At 41.9% G+C, this 8,897-nt stretch overlaps 1 protein-coding gene across 1 annotated transcript in view; it reads left to right on the forward strand.

Annotated features, from left to right (window-relative positions):
* Positions 1 to 1,832: 1,832 nt before the first annotated feature.
* LOC116319256 (semaphorin-6B-like) overlaps positions 1,833 to 8,897 on the forward strand; it is a 30,624-nt gene continuing 23,559 nt past the window's right edge. Inside the window, exon 1 of the mRNA XM_039601801.1 lies at positions 1,833 to 1,896. The gene's annotated coding sequence lies outside the window, so the exon portion shown is untranslated. The remainder of the gene's footprint in view (positions 1,897 to 8,897) is intronic.

Here is an 8,897-nt window from a genome sequence, read left to right on the forward strand (position 1 = left end):
ATTAAATTAAAATAGCGTGAACAGCAGGTCACAGAAGCAAGGGTTTTTTTCATATTCACTGGAGACAAAGTGTATTTGAAAATGTGCTATTTGTTAGAACAGCAGTGAGGATGAGCCAATGCCACAGTGCAGAAAATACTCAATCAGTAGTAAATATGCTGCATTTAAAATCTTAATTATAAGCCCAGAAGTACAGCAAAATGCAGCTGTGTGGAGCTTGAAGGTGCTTATTATGCAGCAGAATGGATTTATGTGCGTGTGTGTGCACGCTCTATTATTTCAATAACATGGAGTAAAAACAAAACAAAATGAGACCACCTAGATATCATTTATTCTATTTATTCTTAGTTTTTAGGAAGTCTTAGCTTTCTGAATGCAAAATCTTATCTTTGTTTACTGCCTCCACAATTATCTGCACCCCCATCCCAAGCTCTCAGATCCACTGCATTCTTAGCACTCACCACTCACACTAATAACCCTCTCAACCCACTCTTCGCATTATGCCCAATTATGTGATGAAGGACTTAAAAACAGAGACCAATGTGGCATAGCAGCCCTTCAAAATTCCTTACTCACTTAGTTTGCATTGATCCAGACATATCTGTGTGTATGCATATGTAAAACTATTTGTATAACTATGTGGTGGGAAACAGGGTGGACAACCAATGTCCTGATGCCTACATGTGATGAAATGCATATGTGTCTGTAGACAATATGAGACAGAGGACTGTAAAAGTGAGATAAATGTAATAATACAATACCTCAAATAAGGTGAGTAAAAGTACATGGCAGAAAAAAGAAAATTAAATAATATAAATAAAGTATGCTAAACTTACCTTATAATGAATTTGAGAGCAAGGATCCATGTTTTTATAGGCCGAAATTATTCTATTTTATGTGATTAACAGTTTTTTGCTTGTTTGTTTGTTTTAGTTTGCTTTTATGCAGTAAATAACAGATATATTTCGATATATATTCAATGTCTTTTTGCTGTTGTAGTTTACCATTAAAAACAGGTGTTATTTGGTGATATTTTGGTGCATGTCTTTGTCTTTAAACCCTCTTTGTATTCATTAAGATGAAGACTTCTGCCAGTTATGTATTTAGTCATAACGCTTTATTCGGGTATTTTTAATATTTGACAAAATGTTGTTAATGTGCTAGTTCACTCTGCAGCTTTATGTTTATGTTCTGTAACTCACAACATGCAGTACGTATAGACCTGTATGTGTTTGTGCGCGTGTGTGAGAGAGACAGAGAATGAGAGAGAGAGAGAGAGAGAGAGAGAGAGAGAGAGAGGTCCTCCATTCATCATTGATCCACTGCAGGACTGTGTTTCATGGGGGTGTGAATTATGGGCCCCTGTTGTCACTGTGCCTGCTCTGCGTTGGACGTTTCACCTCGCCACTGTAAATTTAAAAACGGGATTAGATTTTGCTGACAGCTGATTTCAAAGCCGCAGCTCGACCAAGTGCAGAAAACTGCACGGTACCTCCTGAAAGAAGACTTCATACTGCCCTGCAATTGCAGGATTTGGGGATTTTGCAAGGGTCGGAACAAACCTAACGGGACGCAAAACGCATTCGAGATCACAGAAACCTCTGTAGCTTTTACGCAGTTACACTACGGACTCTTTTCCTCCAGGGAGGAGAAAAAAACCCCAAAACGTTTGGTTGACTGGGCGTTTTGGACGCGCAGTGATGCTACGGCGACGCACAACAGAGGGAAGAGACAGGTGAGGTGAGGCTGAGGAGCGCTATTTTAGAGAGGCTTTGAATACCCCCGAGCTGTGCTACCCAACCCCGGTTTCCTCACAGAAAGGAAGAAGATCGACCGGCGAGGGCGAGTTGGCGATTGGCACCTGCCTCACCCTCCAATACCTGGCCATCTGGCGCGGTGAGTATGCCAAATGATGGTGGGGTTTGGAGATGGATAGATGAACGGATGCTTTGAGGGAAACGGAGGGTGGCTGGGGTGAACAGGTAGTGTATAGGTGTGCAATTTTATTACTGCAACTAAACGCCATGCTGCATTATTACAGTCCTCCGGCTTGGATGTGGTACCGTCTGGACCTTTGTGGGCACGAGCTGCTCTTTGTGTCTGCTGTGCAAGTTTGGTGTTATTTGCGTATGACGTGCAAATCTTCGTTGCACATCATTTTGCTTTCACGTGTTGCATATGGTTCTGAAATGCTTATTCTTTATAGGCTTGAGTGATGTCTCAGCAAAATAAATAAATATATAAATAAATAAAGACTCACAATGCACATTACCATGTTACATTAAAACGACGGATACGGCTTAATTAACATTTTTATTTGGATTGGATCATAGGTCGTGATTTGTGCCCATTACTCCCCGGTGACGTCTTTTACTGCCCCTCCGTGTACATTTATGATGGTTTTCTTTAGTGTTTGCAAGTGTTGTTGTTTTTTTATTTCTTTAACAAGAGAAAAGGTCAGATGTGATCATTTAGAAGCCATAAAGTCGATTGATTATGTCATTACTCACTCACAGTATAGTTACAGGGTGAATGTGAAGAGAAAACAGTTGATAAATGAAATGAAATTGAAGAAATGGAACATTGTTGTGAATTTACACATAGACACATGTGCCTCAATATTTTCATCGCATAGGTTCAGTCAGAGAGTGACACAAACTGGAGTCACTTTATGTCTTTTCTCCTAAATGTGTCTTGTACAGTTACAAGAACTGACACCTGAATAGCCCATAACCAGCCTGCGCACTCACAACCTCTATAGCCAAAGTTAAATGCTCAGTCACCGCTGTCACAGCTTCTACTGAAGTGATTTAACAGTTACATGTAATTCACTGTTTACAACTTTACCCTTCATACTAAAAGCTATCGAGTTCCACAGAAGGACTATTACAGCTCCCAGCTGCTGTAATTTATGTTTGTTTTTCTGTGCAAGCTGAAAGGCAAAAAAGAGATGGTTGGTGACAGACAGAAAAAGACAGACAGGCTAACAATGCAAAGGATGAAGCAGTCCTGGCATAAACTTCAGGGGGGTAAAAAACACAGAAAAAGAAATGATGGAGCAGAAAGCACAAGTGTTGAGGGAGAGGGGCTGCAGACAGCACTTGGAGCGGGTGTGAATGGTTTCCCTGTTATCCCTGCTGCCCACACAGACATCCACACAGCAGCCGTGCGAGCAGGTGCTAACCCCACCACACAGCAACCGCAGGGAACAACAGGTGCAGCCACTCTTTCCTTCAGCCTTCCTTTGGAAATCCATCTAACACCCACCCATCAAAAACATACAGCTACACCAAACCTTTCTAACATCCCCACCCCAGAGCCCACAGCCCATACTGAAGGGAACCAAATGGATACTTCAGTGTACATTTAGGAAAATAGCAGAGAATGGCCAGGAATGAGGAATTCAATTATAAAATCAATTGTGCCATAAGCAAAAGTGGAACTACTTGAATTGATAAAGCAAAGCGAGCTGCAGGTAAACACAATGTAGAAAGCTTCAGGTTGAGATAGCTTCCCATAGGGACATTTAATGAACTCTATTGATCACATAGGACTCTATTCAATCACATATGCTAAGCCACAAACAGAGAAATTCAGTCTTAGAGGGGGAAAAACAGAGAAAGAGAGAGAGATTGGATTCCAGAGTAATACAGCCCAACACAAAGAGAGTAAATCAAAGGCAGATTACTGTGATGGGGTTGCTAAGTACCACATTTCTAAAAATGTGTAGAATGACAGTCTCAGATCGTGTGTGTTAAGCAGAGTGAGATGAAACAGACAGAAGATGTTGGAAGGAAAGAGATGTTACCTAACAGCTTCTCTGTTCCTATTGCCAAGAGAATACGTCAAGCAATTGGCGACAAATTGCTCCTCTTTACCTCTGGTACACAGAAAGGAACAGTCAGACACCCCTGGTTTAACACTGAGAGGCTGCAAGCTGCTGCAAAACCAGTCGCTTTCTTATCAGATTTACTTGTTTCTTTATTGCCAGCCCTGAAGATGTTTTATACTCAATAAACTCGGTTGGGTGAGCAGATTTTTGTGAAATAAGTTAATACTTTCTGTTTTTTTGTTTTTTTGTCCTTTTGTAATTTTCTCACTACATTTAACCCGTAAGTTGCTCACTGTAGATTGCCTTGTTCTCACACAGCCTGGACATGCCTACCACCCACTGAAGTAATGGTAACATACGCTCTTACAGTGTTTGGATGAACTTTACTTTCCAGACTTGATGAATGAACTCCCACCTGCCCTAACAGTAATTTCTGTGTCAAAGCGGAGACAGGATTATCCACTAATCTGATTGTAAAACAAAACAAAGCTGCGTCTAGTATCAAGAGATTTGAAGAAATGCTTATTTTCCTCAAAAGGAGCCAGATACAGCATATTACGAGGCTCCAGTTTCACACAGGGAGCCATATTTATCGGGTGGCGGGGTTTGGTGGGATTCTTCAGAACAAAATCGACACTTCAAAGGGGCGATGGAGTTCTCAGACCTCGGGGCAATGAAATCAGAAGAGTTTAAGCAGGCAGGCATCTGCTGGGTGACCTATTCCTGCTGGGCCCTCGGAGCATGGACCTCAGGGAGTCATTCTGCAGGATTAAAGGGGGCCAGAGGGTCAGGAGTCATGCAGGCATGCTTTCTTTCCTTGGCAGAACTTTGGTCCCTATGCTGAGATAGGTGTTTAAAATATGCTCCTTTATGCAAAGCTTCTCTGTGTTGATTTTACTGCCCCCCCCCCCAGATGTTTTAGACGGAAAGAAGCAAGATAGCAAGTACCCCTGCAAACAGAGGAGCGTTACCTGTGGAAAACTGCCGTAAATTGTCCACAACACCATAAAGCGTACACTGCATGATAAATGATGTTCAGGTGGCCAAGGTGGCTGAAGCATGTGGATTTAGTTGTTGCATCAGCCACATGCACCGTGTAATAACACCCTGCAGTTATTTCCATGTTAAAATCCCTTCAGAGTGGCCATACATCTTCAGTTTTATGACTCTTCTTTCAGTGATTCCTCCCCGAGGGTGCTGCTCTTTTTATGTATGCCTGTGCACATTGTGTGGCCTCTTCACACGCTATAAAGGCCTCGCATGCAGGGATGGATCATATTATTATGAAATGTAATCAGCTGCCAAATACAAGCTACCTGCAAGCTTTTGAAATAGTAAATGACATGAAATATAATCTGAGTAGTTTTGGATAACTTGATACGTGAGCATGTTTGATTACTCAAATATGTGTGTTCTTATTGTATTGTTCTATTCTCTGTCTTACCTCATCAGCACCTAGCATTACTCCCTCACCCAGAGGTGAGGCGTGGGAAGGCGTACGCACATATTTCATGTGCGCGTACTACACGTGCGTGTGTCGTACATGAGCTTGAAAAAAGGAAGTTTGTCTCGCAAATCAACCCTCTCCTTTGCACGTAACTCGTATTCCCATTTAAGTGGCTAGAAATTGGGTTTGGAGCGTTATCACAGCTGTTTCAACTCAGGCAGATAGAGACCGCCTAATCTCCTTCATTCTGTGATCTCATTTACATCGCAAAATTGCAAAAGGGAGAAAATGACCATCCACTCCATGCTTTCACTGAAGCACGCGCACACATCTACGCGCGCACACAAACAAGATAAGCAAATAACCAGTAACCTTTTCTCAAATGCCACCACTAAGGCACTTGACTTTTTACTTCTCTGCACAAAATGAATGGGGCTTTATATATATATATATATATATATATTTCTTAGGAGCTTGGTCTATCTTCTCATATTTTGCTGCTTTTGTTGTCCAACACATTCAGCGAGCACCTATGCCAAAAAGCAGGCTTCAGTTATGGCAGCTTAGCCGGAGGGATTTGGAGGACTTTTTTTTCTTTTTTTATTGGGAGATAAAAGCATTCGAGTCCTTTGTCTTCCCAGCTACGCGAGACTGTTTTGTGGCCCGATGAAGCTTTGTTGTGGCTAATCTTTCTCTCCCCTCTCTGTCCTCGCCTGCACCCATCCCATCTTCACAGCAAACACAACTTTTCTCTTTTAATTATGGCTTTTCTTCTGGGGGCCCAGTCACAACTGAACGGTGAGGAGCAAAGCATAGCAGAAACACAATTATACCTGCGAGGAGGAGAGAACCCTCTCAGGGGAGGTGTCAGTGTATGGGTGTTTATACGCTGCTGCTGCTGCTGCTGCTGTGGGAGTGTGTGTCTGTGCAAGCATGCATCATGTACATGTGTACAAGCAGATTCTTTGGCATTTTTGATATCTGCAGTGAGAAGACCACCTATTGTGGGCTATGATCCTCTTAGCAGGCCTCTGCCAAAAGAGCTATATTTACTGCTGCCGGTGATCACAGCACACAAAGAACAGCATGTCATGAAAATGAGCTACCTTTCAGCCCCCTTCTACACCGGCATAAGAGAAGCCACTAACAGAGTGTGAGATGTATGGTAATGGATGCCACGTAGGGACATTAGCACAGTCTATTTAGCATAGTCTTTGTTGAGGTAGAAAAATGAATAGGCAGGTGGATGACGAGTGGTGGTCAGTGAAAAACACAAGGTAAAAAAAGAAAGAAAAAATACAACAAATGCAACGATTATTTTTGGCTGCAAAATCCACAGTTTATTTTTGTCAAAAGAGGACCAGTTACCAAGCAGTCAGATGATTTCTTTCCTTGTAATGAATGTTAAAAAATAACGAGGCCTTGCTTCGGAAATAGATAAGAAGGGGGGGGAAAAAAAGATTCTCCCTGGAGACAGATGTCATGGACACCATTAAGACTGTGTGACTAAACAGGATAATGACTGTATAAAACCAGGTCAAACTCATAGGCGAAAAACCCCTGTCGCTGTTGTATAATTAGACTGCATCTTCACTGGCGTCGTACGCACAGGGGTGTGCGTGCGCTTGACTCTGTGCTCATAGTGTGTGTCTGAGTGTGTGCACTGCATACTCATGTGCCTGCCTCCAGCTCGGAGCTGTGCAGTGAATGTATATGTGCTTACTGCAGTCAAACTCTGGTTAGCAACGTTTGCCCTTGCTGCAGCTTTGTACAGCACGGTAAATGTTTTCTGTGCGCGCAAGTCTATGTGTGTGTCTGTCTGCGTGTGTGCGTGTGCTGTTTCAGATGTTTTCATATGCATTTCTATCCCACGGAAACACTAAAAGTACATACATTTAGCTGTTTTGTAGCCCACAAATTGTTGTTATTTGCATGTTTAGATGCATCGTCTCTACTTTTCTACACGCACCTGCCTGTCACCCAGACACTGATAGCTCCCTGCATGCTGCGTCTGTCACTACCAGCAATTTAGCTTTAGGCAGAAGGCCTGATTGGAGAAGATGTCTGAGGGGAGATGAAGCTCTCTCTGGCTAGACTCCAGCTCTGTCCATCCTATTTTAATTACCTATGGCACTCACCCAGGGGAACATCACTTCCTCTCTGTGTCTTCTCCACCCTTTTCCTCGTCTCCCTTCTGTCTCTTTTTTCTTTTTTTGCTAGCATCGCCTCTTTTCATCTCCTTGAGCCTCATTATCTCTTTCGCAGTTTTTACCTTTTTCCGCTTTCACCCATAAACTAACAGCACACAGCTGCGTCAGAGCTATACGCAGAGGTAACCTTTGCATTAGCATATAAATGACCCTATAGATTGAATAGTATTTTAGGATATTTAACAGCAGGAGACAGATTCCCTTAACTCTGATTAGACCTGTTCTAAGGAGACAAGCAGCCACTTGAGGGAATATCGCCTCCACCTCAATATAGATAAAGACAGCAACACTTCCACTTCTGAGGAGCGCGTGACTGTGTCCGCCATAGACATTTGCTCTGTCCTGTCACTGAATATGAGCGCATGTAAACAGATCAAATATCTGTGTTTTAATTTAGCTTCTTCCCAACCTTCTTCCTTTTGAGACATTTTCACATTAACCATTCTGAACTTGCTTCACAGACCCAGTCCCAGATTTATAATAAAGACACATGCCATTCATAAAATCTGAGTTATCTATAGAGCAGTGTGTGGGAATTTACCCAATGAGCCATGTCAAATTAACATTTTAGGGATCCATGCTCGTTTACTTTCCTGCTGAGATTAAAAGACTAGTTCATTTAGCTAAATACCAAACCTGAAAGCAGGTGAAACCTAGCTCTGTCAAAAAAAGAAAGAAAAATCCCATATTACACCTTGTAACCAAAGTGTAAAAACATTCATTCACACTTTTACAGGAAGTTTTTAAAGACTTCTTCATGAAGCTCCCAGCCATAGAGAGAGTCTTGTACATAACACCATGTAAAACAGTGATAAAACACCTTTTTTTTTCTTTTTCCAGTCTCTGCAAAGAGCTAACCTTCTGCTCTTTACATTGAATTTCCAGAGCAGAAAAGGGGAAACAAAATGTTGAACTGTCCATTAACAGAGATGTCATCCTCGACATGTACGATAAAGACAGAAGCTGTAACCCACCTTCAGAGTCTTATGATCCTGGAGCGACGACTCCAAGAATTCCCAGCTTCTCTTTTGAAATATAAACACAGCTCATGTTGATTCTGTTTTTAGTGTAGAAACAGATTTCTGCATGTCTGCATAAAGGCTGCCAAATCACAGTTTGATCTAACTATTTAACTGGTATTAACTACCACTCTATTAATGGCCAAAATTAAAATTTATCATGACAAACACCCTGGTCAGTTACAAACACAACTCATCACATTTTGCCTGACGTGAGTCTACTGTACAGTAGCATCACATACCAAAGGATTCTGGATTCTCTCACTATTTTTTTCCCTTCCAGTGCACCCTTTTTATTTTCAGCTCATATCTGATTGAATCCTATTAATGAAACGATACTGATTGTAGCGCGGAAAACTGAAGTCTGAAGGTGACCCACTTCTCCCATT

The sequence above is a fragment of the Oreochromis aureus genome, linkage group 18, assembly GCF_013358895.1.
Source record: "Oreochromis aureus strain Israel breed Guangdong linkage group 18, ZZ_aureus, whole genome shotgun sequence".
NCBI lineage: Eukaryota > Metazoa > Chordata > Actinopteri > Cichliformes > Cichlidae > Oreochromis > Oreochromis aureus.